The 14,640-nt window shown below is 52.3% G+C and overlaps 1 protein-coding gene across 1 annotated transcript in view; it reads left to right on the forward strand.

Moving 5' to 3' along the window:
• Nucleotides 1-14,640, forward strand: part of VANGL2 (VANGL planar cell polarity protein 2) — a 44,929-nt gene that overhangs the window by 8,442 nt on the left and 21,847 nt on the right. The window contains exon 2 of the mRNA XM_030542421.1: nt 11,054-11,266. The gene's annotated coding sequence lies outside the window, so the exon portion shown is untranslated. The remainder of the gene's footprint in view (nt 1-11,053; nt 11,267-14,640) is intronic.

The raw sequence follows: 14,640 nt of genomic DNA on the forward strand, positions 1-14,640 counted from the left end.
TGGTCCCTTCTGGTCCTTTGAACTTTCTTTCACTTTGGAATAGCAATTTCGCTCCCCCTTGACCGCCTCCCTTCTTCCTGTGTGAAGGATCCTAGCCCCTGTCTGACGTTTAAATGACAAAAACAGCCAGGCTGCTCCGTCATCCGGGCTCCTCTGCTAGACAGCAGGTAGCAACCAAGTTCTATCTGCGAGAGAGGATGGTCCAGTGGTTAAATTGCCCAAGTCCCAGGCAGCTCTAGATTCAATCCCCTGCTCTCTCTGACTCCCTGTGTGACTTCGGGTGCTTGGTCTCTCTGTGGCTCGGTTTCCCCCAGGGCTGCTGCGAGGATAAATATGAGGCAGATTGTGGACGGACTCAGATGCTGTGGTAATGAGGGGCCATGTAAGTGCCTAAGGGTTTGTCTACACCTGTGGCTGGCCTGTGTCTTCTGACTTCGGCTGTGGGGCCAGACAGTTGCGGTGTAGCCATTTGGGTTTTATTACAGGGTGGACATGCCCTAAGATGGACAGAACTGTCCTCTCTCCACCCCCTCATGCTGACCTGCGTGCTGGTCCCCCTGCCTTGCTAGGTGCCTTGGACGTCAACAGGTAGGGCAGGCCCGCGAGGGCTTGCACAGACCCCCCTGCTAGCCGCCCCTCTGTCTTATCGAGAGGGCTGTAGAATCAGGGCCTCCGCTGATCTCCAGCATGTCATGGGAAGAGAGAGATGATCTCTCAGGCAGGCTGATCCAGGCCATCGATAATCAATGATGCTAATAATGATAAATAACCCTCTAGCTCTTATCTAGCCATTTTCATCGATAGATCTCAAAGCACTTTCCTCAGGAGCGCAGTATCCTTATCCCTGTCCGTAAGATGGGGAAACCGAGGCACAGAGCAGGGAAGTGGCTTGCCCAAGAAGCAGTGCGCGTGATTCTCATTGGTGCTAACACCTGGTCTGCAGTTAAAAATGAGATCGACTGGGCTGCATCGTTCGAGGGCTGTGAAATATCCGGTGGCCTGAGCACTGTAGCCCCCGGTGTGGACGCGGCTAGGTTGACAGAAACATTCTTCCATCTATCAAGCCACCGCCTCTCGGAGCTCACCACAAACCCCTTCCATCAATGCAGGAAGCGTCCACGCCGTGGCACAGCTGCTGCTCCGTATCTGTGCTGCAGTAGGGTCAGAGTGGCCTTTGGCCCCTTACTCTGCCGGGCCGGGGCACAGGAGCCTTCAAGTGAGTGTAAGTTACACCCACCCCCCTCATGCTGTCGGGGTCTGTCTGTGCTGCGTGGGGGTGTTCTGATCTAGCTGGCACAGGTAACGAGAATGTAGGCAGCAAGGGTTAGCACTCCCAGCATGAACTCAGACTTGCCCGTGGGCTTGCATGGGGAGGCTACCCTGGGATGAAGTGCGTGCCAAGCCGTCTTCACTACCGCTGTTGCCTGTGCTATCTAGGTTAAAGCCAGCACGGGTCTGCCTTGCCATGCTGCTGCAATGCCCTTGTGTGCAGTGTAGACACGCCTGGCTATTTCTCCCTGGTGGTGTGTGGCATTGAATCCTGTGCACTGCTTGGCCTGTGAGTTGATTGGAGCCCCAAAGTGGGATCCACCCAACCGGGCACCCTCAGATCCTGAAGTGCTTTGCCGGTTGCATTCTGGTGGTAAGCCCTTCACCCATCACTAGAATGCAGCCACCTCTGGTGAGGAAAGGGGTAGGCGACCAGCACCATGTACGGTGTGAGCAGTATGGGAGAGGAACATTAGCTAAGGGCCTTCTCTTCTCCCTCACCCCCACCCCCCCAATGAAAAACACAGTGCAGTCTTTAATATCTACATAGAGCTGATGGGACGGTTGTTTTTAAGACATTCTCCAGCTGAAGATGAAACGTGACAGATCTCTAATCGAAGGCCCTGCTTTTGCATGGCATGGCTAAGCAATAGGGTGACAGAGAGGTGCAATGGGGACGGCCTTACACTGGGATCCAGGATTCCTGGGTTCTAGTCCCCACTCAGTTCCTGATTTCTGTGCCTCAGTTTCCCTGTTGTTGCAGAATCTTGGGAGGTCCGTAGGTGAACAGTCCCATAGAGCTGTGCCCGTGCTACCATTTCCTACTAGTGCGATCTCTGGCTTGGCTCCTCTAGCAGGGATAGGACTCTAGGCAGTGACAGGTGTGCGAAGCATTGTGTCATCTCACCCTGATTTAACTGTCATGTTTGTTTATTTGATTTAGATTAAAGGTGACGCAAGTGGCATGAATCACAAATACCTCCTAAGTGCAGTAGCACAATGTAACATAACCCATCTCCAGGGAGCTGGGCAGTTTAAAACTCACCTTCCCTCCTGTAATACCTGTCCCCGTTTTCAAATGCCTGCATGGTAAACACCTAGGGTAAAACCTGGATCCTGGAGAGTTCTGGCAGGGAGGCTTCTTGCCCTTGTTAATAAAGCAGGAATAAACCACGGTTCAGCCACAAAGCCCCCCTACAGCTCTTTCTGGGAAGAGGGAAGAATTTACCAAGAGAGGTGGTAGCTTCTTGGTCTTTTGACGTCTTCAGAGCCAGACTGGCTTCCATGGCTCAGTACAGGACTTGGGAGGACTTAGGGTGACCAGACAGCAAATGTGAAAAATTGAGGTGGGGATGGGGAGTAATAGGAGCCTATACAAGAAAAAGACCCCGAAATCGGAGCTGTCCCTATAAAATCAGGACATCTGGTCTCTCTAGGAGGACTTGTCTGGCCTGGGCTATGCAGGAGGTCCAGTCCTTGTGGTTTAAGATCTATGAATCCTGAAACGGTGATGTCCTGTTTTGCTAGTTGCAAGCCCTTAAGCTAATTTTGATACTGCTTTGAGGGTGGAGGGAACCCAGTGGATACGTGTCCTAGGGCAGATATGGCCTCTCGGTTACTGGTCATAATCTTTTAGTTACATTAGCATCTAAAAGTCCCCTGTCTGGAGGAGTGTCCCACTGTGTTGGGTGCTGCACAGACACGTAGTGAGGGACAGTCCCTGCCCCAAAGAGCTTGCCCTTTGGATAGACAAAAGGTGAGAGGGGAAACTGAATCACAGAGCGAGGTGGTGACTTGCCCATATGTCTGTGGCAGAGCTGGGAATGGAAGTCAGCTTTCTTCATTCCTAGTCTGGTGCACTGTGCATTAGGCTGCACTGCCTTGGCTGGGGGGTGTTGGGCAGATTCCTTGTCTGGGCTCTCCCTGGAGCTGGGCCAAAAAACAAAGGGTTTTCTGTGAACAAAATCATGGATTTTATTGTTTTTGGCCACTTTTTGGTCACATTTTGAATTTTCCTTTTTTAGACTCTTACCTCCTGATTTGCAATGGTCCTTCGGCCTACCTGAGCAAGGAGCCTAAAGATCACTTTCCAAAGGGATGGAAGCACCTAGTTGTCAGTGGGATTTTTGGCTCCCAAGGTGTCTAAATCCCTTTTGAAAATGACCCTTAAGCTCCTAAATCAATTTGGTGTTGCAATGCTGTGCGCAGCAGTGCCAAAATATCTTGACAAATCTGGGCCTTAGACGGGACCATTGGATCATCTACCCAGACGTCCAGTATATCGCAGGCCGGAGAATTTCACCCACTTACACCTGTACTAGCTGCAATCTCTTCCAGACAGGCATCTGGTTGAGAGCTGGAGCTGTGAAGAGATGGAGAACCCCTCACTTCCCGTGGCAGTTTGTTCCAGTGGTTAATCCCCCTCGCTGTTAAAAAAAAAATCTAGGCCTTATTTCGACCTGAAATTCGTCTGGCTTTAACTTGGCACCACTAGGTCTTGTTCTGCCTCTATCCACCAGCTTACGGAGGTCTTTCTTGGTGGGGTGAAAATCCCACGTGCCAAGCATAGACGCTGTAAATGCTGCAGACATATCTAGTTCATCCACTGCACCCTGGTGCTGTTGGGCTACGATTCTGGATGCCGGTTGGGAAAGATTTTTAACTTTTTTATAAATATGGGGGGCGGGGAACACACACACGAATAATTAGATCCAACCCTATGGGCATTTTTCCCCCATCCCATGTATCCCTGAAATGCTGATGCAGCCAGGCCAATCCCAGCTGACAGCCCCTCGAGGTCTTGTGCTGGGCCAAGTGGCAGATGCTGCCCTCCTGTGCGCCTCCACGTTGGTTCTGCATTACTATCCCGTAACACACACTGTGATGCCCAGTGTGTGTGTGTGTCTAGGTGGAAGGCAGCCAGGAGGGGGGCAGGTGCTGAGGTGGGAAGACGGGAGACCAGCCGGGAAGTGCCAGCTGGCTGCTTTATTTACAAACAGACCTTGCAAAAGTGATGGATTGATTTCCACCCTCTCCACCCCCAACCCATCTGGCTTTGGTCCTGTTCTTCGGAGCAAGTTTTATCCCTCTGGGCTCAATGGCAGTTGCGGGTCTTTGCAGCCTCCTTGTTTTGTGGAGGTAACTTCTTCAGGGACAGCTGGGTCTGCTCTCGCTGGTCCCCAGGTCCAGTGCTGCTAGAGAGGATGCTCTGGACTGGCTCCTCCATAGAGCAAGGCACAAAGGGACCATTGTTATCACCTAGTCTGACTTCCTGCGTCGCACAGGCCAGAGAACTCACCCGGTGTTTTCTGCATCAAGCCCATAACTGCTGGCTGGAGCAGTGTCTATGTCACAGCCAGGGCAGCAGCACCTGTATTCCCCCCTCATCGTCCAGCAAGGACACCCACTTCTAGACTCCTGGCTCCTGGGGTAGAGACATGTGGTCCCCCCCGAACGGGGTATTTCCAGGATGCACAGCTCCCTGCCTGCACTGCAAGTCAGACTGCTCAGCCTGCTCGCTTTGCTTTCTCTGTGTAGACACCACCCGCCCTTAGCAAGCACATTTATTTTTAAGGTGAAAGCCCTACAGAGAAGACACAATAAAAGAACCCACCCGCATGTTAATAAACTTAGCAGAGATCTTCCCCCAGCTTCAGCAAGGGCTCTGAGAGGGGTCAGTCCTTCAAACCTTTCCTGGGGTTTCTCTGAGGTTACAAGTTCACAAAAGGTTTGGCTGCATGAATAAATCAGCCTGGTCTTTATCCAGCTGGACTCTTTGATATAGAGATTCCAGGAGCAGGTGATTAATAGACAACAGGTCTCTGCTTAGGGTATAGCTTCACAAGGCTGGGTTTTTGCACGGCTGGAGAAGGGGAGGGCGCATCTGCGTTCACTTCCCGCTGGGGACTTCGTAGGAAACCCACTGAACCAAAAGTCACTCTGGTCTGGCACACTGTTTCAAAGAGTTCTTTGATGCTCTTAACGCTTCCCAGGGTTTACCCTCGTTGTCTGCCCCACAGAACAAACTCGTACAATGCTTCAACTTAATTCAGCAAACTTTGTCCAGGCTGTGCATGTCACGTGTCTCTCTTAGAAAGGTGTCCCGTCTGGATTTCAAGACCAAAAATCCCCCGGGGAAGCTTTTTCCATGGTTAATTCCCTCCCTGGTTAATGTTTGTGCCTTGACTCCAGTTGGAGCTTCCTGCCGTTGGCCTGGGTCTCATTTCTGCTCATCGGCTGGCTGGTCTGCTGTGTTCGTATCCATGGGCCGAGGCTGCTGTCACCTGCTCCTGTTGGTTGCGTGACTCCTGCCATCTCTTGGGAAAGCTCCTTCTTGAGTTGGTTAGACCCATTATAACTACATGTCTACACCGTGAACAGAAGCCTGTGACGCTGCGTCTCAGAGCCTGGGGCAAATGACTCGGGCTCGTGGGGCTCGGGCTTCGGGGCTGAAAATAAGATCGTAGCTGTTCGGACGGGGGCTGGAGCCTGGGCTTGGAAACTGGGTGAAGGGGAAGGGCTGGGAGTTGAGTGGGAACACCTGCGCTGCTATTTTTAGCCTCGCAGTGCTAGCCCCGGCTCTGAGAAGTGCTTCCATGGGGTTTGTCTGCGGTGTAGCTGTATCTGAATAATGATGACACCTGGGCCAAGATTTTCAGAAAGAGGGAACCTAACGTTAAACTCCTGACAGTGAAATTTTCAAGGGCGTGGCAGTGATTTAGACGCACGAGTACCATTGACTTTCATCGTGGCCTATGCTCCGAAGCTATTTTGACAAATCTGACTCTGTATGTAGGCTCCTAAATCAGCAGCCTGGCTTTGAAATGTAGTGCGCACCCAAAGCTCTTATTGATGTCCGTGGGTCCAGCACACAGGAGCACGATTTAGAAGTCCAGGGTGGTCTACGTGGAGAAATTGACCAGCATCACTATTGCAGAATACTCTGTTTTGTGTGTGGACGCTGTTCTGCAACAAAAGTGATTTTATTCCAGGACAGTGTGTGTACACGGGGGAGTTATGCTGGAGTAGCTAAATTATACTCAACTAGCTGTGCTCGTCTCATTTCCCCTGACTTTCAGCTCCTGCCTCGGAAAACCTTAGCTGAGATTTTCCAAAATAAGTAGTAATTTTGGATGGCTAAAATTTTTTTTTTGGGGGGGGGGATGCCCAATTGGAGATGCCTTAAATGCTCAGAAAGCACTGAGCATCCATGCTCTGAAAATCATGCTCCTTTAAAGCATCTTAAATTGGGCTCCGGACACCCTTGGCTTCTGGAAATCTTGGCCCTTGTGCAGTAATTTTTGCCTGAGCAGCTTAAACTTTTCTTTCTAGTGCTGCACTGGGCCTTGTTTGGCAGGTGACGTTCTTCGTGGCTGGAAGGGCTGGAAACTTTTGGTGGCTGAAGTTTAAATTCTGTCGACATCATTGGCACAGGCCTCCCTGCTGATTGGGGGAGAAGCGACTTGGCTGCTGCTGACAAGTGGATTATTTTCAAGCCCCGAGTCAGTATTAGTCTCAGTTTATAGATGAAGGAAGGGAGGTACGCGGATGCCTGCCTGGTTTAAGGGCACACAGCAGTTGCAGGAATGGAATCCAGGTATCCTGAGGCCCAGTCCCACTTCCTCACCGCTAGACCTTTCTTTCCTGGGCTCCTCAGGAGCTCGAATAGATGTTTTGTTCCTTGAACATCAGAACGGCCAGGCTGGATCAGAACAAAAGGTGCATCTAGCTCAGTGTCCTGTCTTCTGACAGTGGCCAGTGCCAGGTGCCCCAGAGGGAATGAACAGAACAGGTGATCATCAAGTGATCCATCCCCTGTTGCTCATTCCCAGCTTCTGGCAAACAGAGGCTAGGGACACCATCCCTGCCCAGCCTGGCTAATAGCCATTGATGGACCTATCCTCCCTGAATTTATCTAGTTCTTTTTTGAACCCTGTTATTGGCCTTCACAACATCCTCTGGCAAGGAGTTCCACAGGTTGACTGTGCATTGGGGGAAGAAATACTTCCTTTTGTTTGTTTTAAACCTGCTGCCTGTTTATTTTCATTGGGTGACCCCTAGTTCTTGTGTTCTGAGAACGAGTAAATAACACTTCCTGATTTACTTTTTCTACACCAGTCATGATTTTAAGGACCTCTATCATATCCCCCCCTTAGTTTTCTCTTTTCCAAGCTGTCTTATTAATCTCTCCTCATATGGAGCCCGTTCCATGCCCCTAATCATTTTTGTTGCCCTTTTCTTGGAGTGGGCGTGTGCGCGGGCTCACGTTAGGCGATCAGCTCGCAAGATGAATGATTATTTTTCCCCTTCTTGCCTTAACATCCTGGGCTACAGATTCCAGCAGGAAGCTAAAACTGACCTCTTAGGATGCACGTTTGCAGCCTAAGCCTCTTCCAGTTACACAGTGTCCGTAACTGGGATTTTGCCAGTGCATGAGGGCGAGATAAGAATCCAGCTCATTTTTGCCAGGGCTGACGAGGAATAATAATTAGCATTGAGGGGCTCTGCAGCAGGGCAGTGAAGATCCGTCAGGTGGGGAGGAGCTTTACCTCCTATTCACCCAGCCTGGGGCACTAGATCTTGGGGCAGGGGGACCAGATGGGCTCTGGGATGGTACCCACAGTGCAGCGCCTTGTTTGTCATACTGCCTCTTGGGGTGAGGGTGCCCATCACTGGCAAAGGCTCCGTGTGGGTTCTACCAACGCTGCCTGTTAGCAGCAGCATGCCCTGTCTAGGGGCCGTGAAGTGGGCGTCAGTTACAGGTGCACTCATCTTTAGGCCCCTTAGTCCTTAAAGGAGACTCGATGTCAATGAGATTCCGGGCCCCTAATACTGACCTCCCCTTTAAATGCAATGAATGACCAGGAAGCAGTGGTGATCCTCGCCTGCTCCCCTTTTTCTCAGTCAGTGGCTAACATCTAAACTAGCAGGGGTCAGCCTTTGGACCGTGACTTCAGTGGGGGTGGGAGAGATCAGGGATGGGGAGGGGTTCTCCCCCCTCTTGCCAGAGCAGATCGGCTTGCTTGCTTCCCCTATGCTATGCCACAAACTGCTGTCCGGGAGGGGATTGTGTGTGGCCGAGCCAGCGTGCATTGGGCGTTGGGGCGTGAGAACAGCTGCAAACTCCCAACCCCAACAGGCAGTCCCTTAACTCTGGTGCTAATCTGCTGGAGTGTTCATGTGGCCTGGCTGTGAACCAGAGCCGCTGCTCCGTGCCAAGATCGAGGCCTGCGGTTCGCTTGCTGCAGACCCATGTTCACCCCTCTGTCTGGCACTTGGCAGGGTGTTTATCTTGCTGCCTGTTCTTGCAAAATGCAGATCAGACATGCGTCATGGGCAGGCTGCAGGGAGGGGGTAGTTAAGTGGCTTTGAGGTTAAGATGCTGACCAGGGATGGGGAAGATCTGCATTCAGTTCCCAGCTGAGCTGCTGCTTCTCTGTAACACCTCTGTGCTTCATTTCCTCATCAATATGTGTGGGATAATAATCCTGCCTTGCCCGTTTCAATGGTAAGCAACTCGAGGCGGGCGCTGTCTCAGCCTATGTATGTGGAGCGCCCAGGGGTCTCATCTCAGTCTGGGCACCAGCAGAACAGAAATAACTTCTTTGAACCTGGCGTCGTCCAAGTCCCTCTTTCTGGGTGTTATTTTGAACCTTAGCAGCATGATGTGGAAGTTAGAGGGTTTGCTTTGGCCGGGTTCTTGCCCTTTGTGTTTCTCAGTTTGAATGAACCTGAAATTCAAAGCAAAACTTTGGCCCATCCCTAGCTCTTCTCTCATGCTTTTCATCCATAGAGCTCCAGGCATGTTGCTATCATTATCCTCATTTTACAGGTGGGGAAACTGAGGCACAGGGCGGTGAAGTGACTTGCCCAAGGTCACCAAAGAGGCCAGTGGCGGAGCCAGGAATGGAACCCCAGAGTCCTCTGTGCACTATTATTAGGCATCACTGTCTCCCCAAGACTAGATGTGGGCCCAGCTCTGGCAAATATGAGCAGCATTTCAACTACTTAAACTGGATCAGGGGTTGTGCAGCTGCAGGGTCTGGATTGAAACACTTGTGGCCAAGGAGGTTTGGGAGACCTGTCTTGAGAACTAAGAAGCTCACTCTAGTTCTGGGTACCAGACTTCAGGAAAGATGAGGACAAACTGGAGAGAGTCCAGAGGAGAGCAACAAAAATGGCCAGAGGTTTAGAAAACCGGACCTAGGAGGAAAAGTTAAAAAATCTGGGCAGATTTAGTCTTGAGAAAAGAAGACTTAGCGGGGACCTGCTAAGCCTTCAAATGTGTGAAGGGCTGTTACACAGGGATCTCCAGGGCCACTGGAGGTAGGACAAGAAGCAATGGGCTTAATCCGCAGCAAGGGAGGTGTAGGTTGGATATTAGGAAAAACTTTCAAACTCCCAGGGTAGCTAAACTCTAGAACAAGTTTCCAAGGGAAGTATGTGGGTCGGGGGAACTGGAATAATTCCACTGGCGAAAGCATTGTTCACAAGAGGAGCAATTACTGGCATTGGCTACCGGTATAACTGTGCCCATGAGGCCTGGGTCTCCTTGCTGTGTGGGAATAGCTACACCGGGATAAGCATCTTTATATAATCGGATTCCAGGCTGGTCACTCGGATGGCTCGGCTGTCTGCTGAGTCATGGTGAAATCACAGAAGCAGCCGCAAGCAAGGCTGAGAGCGCGTTTTGTTCCGACTGTCCCCAGGTGGAATCTCGTGGGGGTTCCCTGGCTGTTACCACCCCAGATTGGACGTTATCGGCCATATTTTGGCTTTTGTAGACACTCGATGAATTGCTCCCGTGTGCCAGGTTGGCACCCGTATCGTTGTAAAGGGCTTGTACGGCTCTAAAGGTACCGGCGGAGTTTGGTGCAACCTCTGTGGGTAGGAAAGGCCTTTGAAGATGGCTAGGGCTGGTTGGAAAACGGTGCATGTTTCTGCCAAATAAATACGGAAAGAGAAAGATGTCCTTGGTTTTGTTTTTCATCACTCGTCTTTATTCCCCCCACGGAAGCTTTCCCCCTAAAAGAAGAGAAATGAAACTTTTCTGTTTAGTGTCGAGCTAGCCAACGGGTTTCGTTTTGAGGCTACATTCTGGCAACCACAAACAGCTTTGGGTTGATGGGAAAAGTCAATTTCCCTTGGAAGACACGTTTTGACCTGCTCTCCTGAGGGCCGGCTCAGGGGCTGTTGCTGGAGCTGGCAGAAGCTGGGGAAGTGGCCCGTCATTTCGGGCACCTAACCTGCCACCTAGTGCCCCTTTTATTTACTTTTATGGCACCCGCTCCTATCCTGCGGGAGTCCGTTGCCCAGGCATGGGGTTGGACACTCAGAATTAGCGGTTGGTTCTGCAAAACCTTGGCTTCGCCCTTGGAAGGCAGCTGGTGTTTCTTAAACAGCTTAGGACAGTTTGCAGGCGCTTGGCTTAACGAGTCTGGCAGGCTCATTAGGACAGAGGGAACTGGGGGGGCTCAGGACATTGGTATCGGGGCGTCAGTGGAGCCTTTTGCCTCTACGCCTGACTGCCTGTTCCCTAAATATCTTCCCGTCATCAGCTGGTGGTTTGGTGGCTTACATACAGCGAGTTTGCTGGGTCTCAGCCCAACCCCTGGTGGACATTGGAGCTGGGCAGAGCTAAAGCAGTGTTTGTATGACAGGGGGTGTTCTGTGGATCCATGCTCAGTCTCCAGGGTTCCTGGGCCGGGCCGGGGTACCCCGGTGTCTTATTGGCTGCAGCAGGGCCTTCAGCTGCTGATTTCCTTTCTCTCTGGGTTTCCTGCAGCTTCCCAGCGGGATCCCAGAGCAGAAGGCCAGTGCCTGAGCTGCTCCAGATGTGGAGTCCCACAGCTGGCTGGACCAAGCGGGATCGGGATCTGCCCACTGGTTTCTTTCGCGGGATCGGGATGCACCGGCGTTTCGGCGACTGATCGGACAAGGGGAACAGGACCCTTCTCTGTTGCGGTGCCCAGCCTGCTCCCTCTGCGCCACTGACTTGGTGAGTTCCCTCCACGCGGGTAGGGGCAGGACTCCTAGGTTCAGAAGGTGGGTGGCCTTCCCCTTCCTTGGTTCTGGCGCATCTCCCCAGGCTCCTTCTTTAAAGGGAGCTGCAATTGGTCGCTATCCAGGATTTGTCTTTAACTCCCAGCTGGATGAGTGTCACTGATGTCTGTGGTGACATCTCAGCTGGAAGCCGTGGGGAGGGGGAGGGAGCTCAGTTTGCACTGGCATATGGGGGTGAAAATCTGGGGGGGCCTGAGGTGCATGCATGTCACAGGGTATGTCCATGTGCAGACGTGCCTGGGGAGGTGGTGGCGGGATGGGTGGGTGTGCCAATGAGAGGGCGTGTGCGTGCATGTGAATCCATGTGCAGATGTGCACTAAGGGCGGGGTGTGCAGGTGGAGCTATGACAAGGTTAGTGCAAGGGGGTGGATGTGCGAGTGTGAGTCCCAGGGCATGGGGGGATGCCTGCAGGATGTGGGGGGGGGATACACATGTGAGTCTGGGTGTAGGTTTCCGTGCCTGTGTGAGCAGGGGGTGCAGTTACTTACATGTGCAACTGCACATGCGTGTGACTCAGGGCGGCTGAGTGCAAGGGGGCATGCGCAGGCCTGGTGCTGTTGGCAGGGGGTGTGAGGGGCTGTCTCACTGCAGGCCCCATTGGCGTTGGGAACAGACAGCAGGGAACGCGGCCCCCGGCATAAATCTACTGGTGCTAGTCAATAGGCCAGTGACGCAGGCGGCCCCTGCATGGGGAGGGCTGCTTCTCCGCCGGCCTCAGCCCTGTACCCGTGTTTTTCCCTGCAGAAATCCGATTCCTCCTTTCAGACAAAGCCCCAAAAGGGGCGTTTGGGGGGAGGGAGTCAGGCCCTCCCTCTTTCTGCTTGTGTTTCCTCCCCCGCTTCCCCCACCGCTTGGGACACCGGGATGCAAGCTCCCCGGCCTCCATGCCATCTCCTAGACAACCGGGGTGTGGGGGCTTTTGTTTCCATAGTGATAAATGTGAGAGAATCCAGCATCTCGGACAAAAGACTCCCCCCACCCCCCAGGCCATCTCCTCTCCCCAAAGCAGAGGGGCCTTGGGAGAGGCCAAAAGACATTTTTGGCTTTATTTCACTGAAATGGCATTTGCTTGGTAACTTGTCTCTCTGGGCCCTGCTGCCCCGAGCCCTGAGCCTGGTTTCTCTCTTACCCACCGCAGGAAAACGGGGCCGTGGGGGTGGGGGAAGCCATGGTAGGGTATTGCCTGCCCCAGAATTTAGGAAGGATTCTTGCGAGGGATGAATTTGTGGTCTGAATAGTGGGAGGCAGGGCTGGGGGGTCTGATTACTGCTTGCCCTGAATGGGGGAGAGGTCTGGGGTTGGGTTTAGGGTCTGAAATCTGCCATGATGCCCTCTCCCTGCTTGGATCAAGCAAGTGCCCTTGGTGTGTGGGGTTTCAGTCCAGCGATGTTCACTCACGTGGGGCAAGCAAGCCTGTCAGCCGCCGGGGGGCTCTCTGGGGGCCCGAGAGCTCGTCTCTGGGGAGGATTTGTGAGGACTGGATTTTGCAACACCTTCGGGCCGGGCAGTTTTTTATCACCTTGAATGGCTCCAGGTCCTGACTTAAATACCGTCTTGCAGTGGAGCTGTCCTTTCCCATCTGGGCACCCCCGCCCATCTTCCAGGGTGGAGATCCCCTGGGTCTGTCTGCCTCCCCTCTCCAAAACCACCCTCTATGCCCCATTAAACCTCAAGGATACAAACACGGACAAGCCAAACTGTGTGTCCGCCGCCCCACGTTTCCAGTGTACTCTGAGGCTGCTTGGCTGGCTGATTTCCCCACCATCGCCACCCCCTTGGCCTTAAACTCAGGCCTGGGCCGGGATCTTACATAAACTGGAAATCCAGGAATAGCAGAGAACTTCTGCTAACACCTGGTCTTGGTCCTTCTGCAGGCTGATAGCGTTCTGTCCTGCCTTTGCATGCAGATCCAAATCAGCATGAGCCAGGACTCCTGGGTTCGGGGCTCATCTTGGGGGGAGGAGAGAGTGGGACAGAAAGAGTGTAAGCAGGGGAACAGGACCTCACGACTCGTGGGTTGCATTCCTGCTCCGGGAGCAGAGTTAGGTCTGGAGCAGTGATACACAGAAGTCTTCCAGAGGGTGCATCAACTTACCTTGATATTTGCTGAGTTTTAAAACAAGTGACATTAAAAAGCACTGGCAGCATCAGTACAAACTAAAATTTCATAGGGACAATGATTTGTTTAGACTGCTCTGTGTGCTATGCGCTGAAATGTAAGTACAAGATTTATATCCCGATTGATTGACGTGACAATCATATGGTAGAAAGGAGAAAGTCAGCAATTGTTCAGTAACAATGAGCTGTGCCACTTCTGTATTTTTATGGCTGATCTTGTAAGCAAGTCGTTTTTAAGTGAGGTGAAACTTGGGAGTACGCAAGACAAATCAGACTCCTGAAAGGGGGACAGTCGTCTGGCAAGGTTGAGAGCCGCTGCTCTAGAGTTCAGAAGAGGGTAAGTGATAGATAACACTGCTCTCCAACAGCCAGGAATGGAACCCCGGAGGCCTGGCTCCTGGGGTCCTGGCTCTGGCCTAGGCACCTCAGTCCTGTTGATTTTTGCTTTTGGAAATTCCTATCAGCATCTTTAGGAACCTAAATACCTTTAAAACTCTGGCCCTAAACATCTTGCTCATAGTCACACAGGGAGTTGGCCTGGGACATGGGAGACCGCCTTCCTTCTCCAGGAAGATGCACTGGTTTACCTAGGTCAGTTTGGAGTCACTCCTTAGCTGAGACCAGTGTGGCTTTCCCTTGCACACACGTTAAATCAGTGCAGCTCAGCTGGAGTAGCTGGGAACTGATCTACACACAGAGTCTAGATCTGAGTTTTGGAGGAGACCTCAGAGACTGAAACTCAGGGGGGCAGTCGCACCCCCAAAGGAGTAAGTAACCCAGCTGTGCCAGGGAGAACACCCCCCACTACACTAGATGATATTTACTTTTTAATAATTTGAGTCAAACCACAAGCACTCATGCATCCTTCTGGTGTGTGGGCAGGGTCTTCTCTGCCTCTGACAGGTACTGCAGGTGGGTGGGGTGGACTCTTTCTTTGCCAGCCCCTTATAGCATGTCAAGCCACCCTTCTAACTAACTTGGGAAGAGCTTTGAGATCCTCAGGCAGCGGGAGCTGTAAGTGCGAAAGGTCTTTGCCTCTGCAGCCTGGTGCTCTGATGACCCCGTGGTAACTTTTTTCACACCCCTCTCAGTGCTCATGGAACCGTCCATCGCAGGGTCAGATTCTCTCGCCGGGGTGGGTGGGGGAGGTCACTGCAGCATGTGGTGGGAGTCACAGTGCTGATTTGCCC

This window comes from Gopherus evgoodei, chromosome 24 (assembly GCF_007399415.2).
Source record: "Gopherus evgoodei ecotype Sinaloan lineage chromosome 24, rGopEvg1_v1.p, whole genome shotgun sequence".
NCBI lineage: Eukaryota > Metazoa > Chordata > Testudines > Testudinidae > Gopherus > Gopherus evgoodei.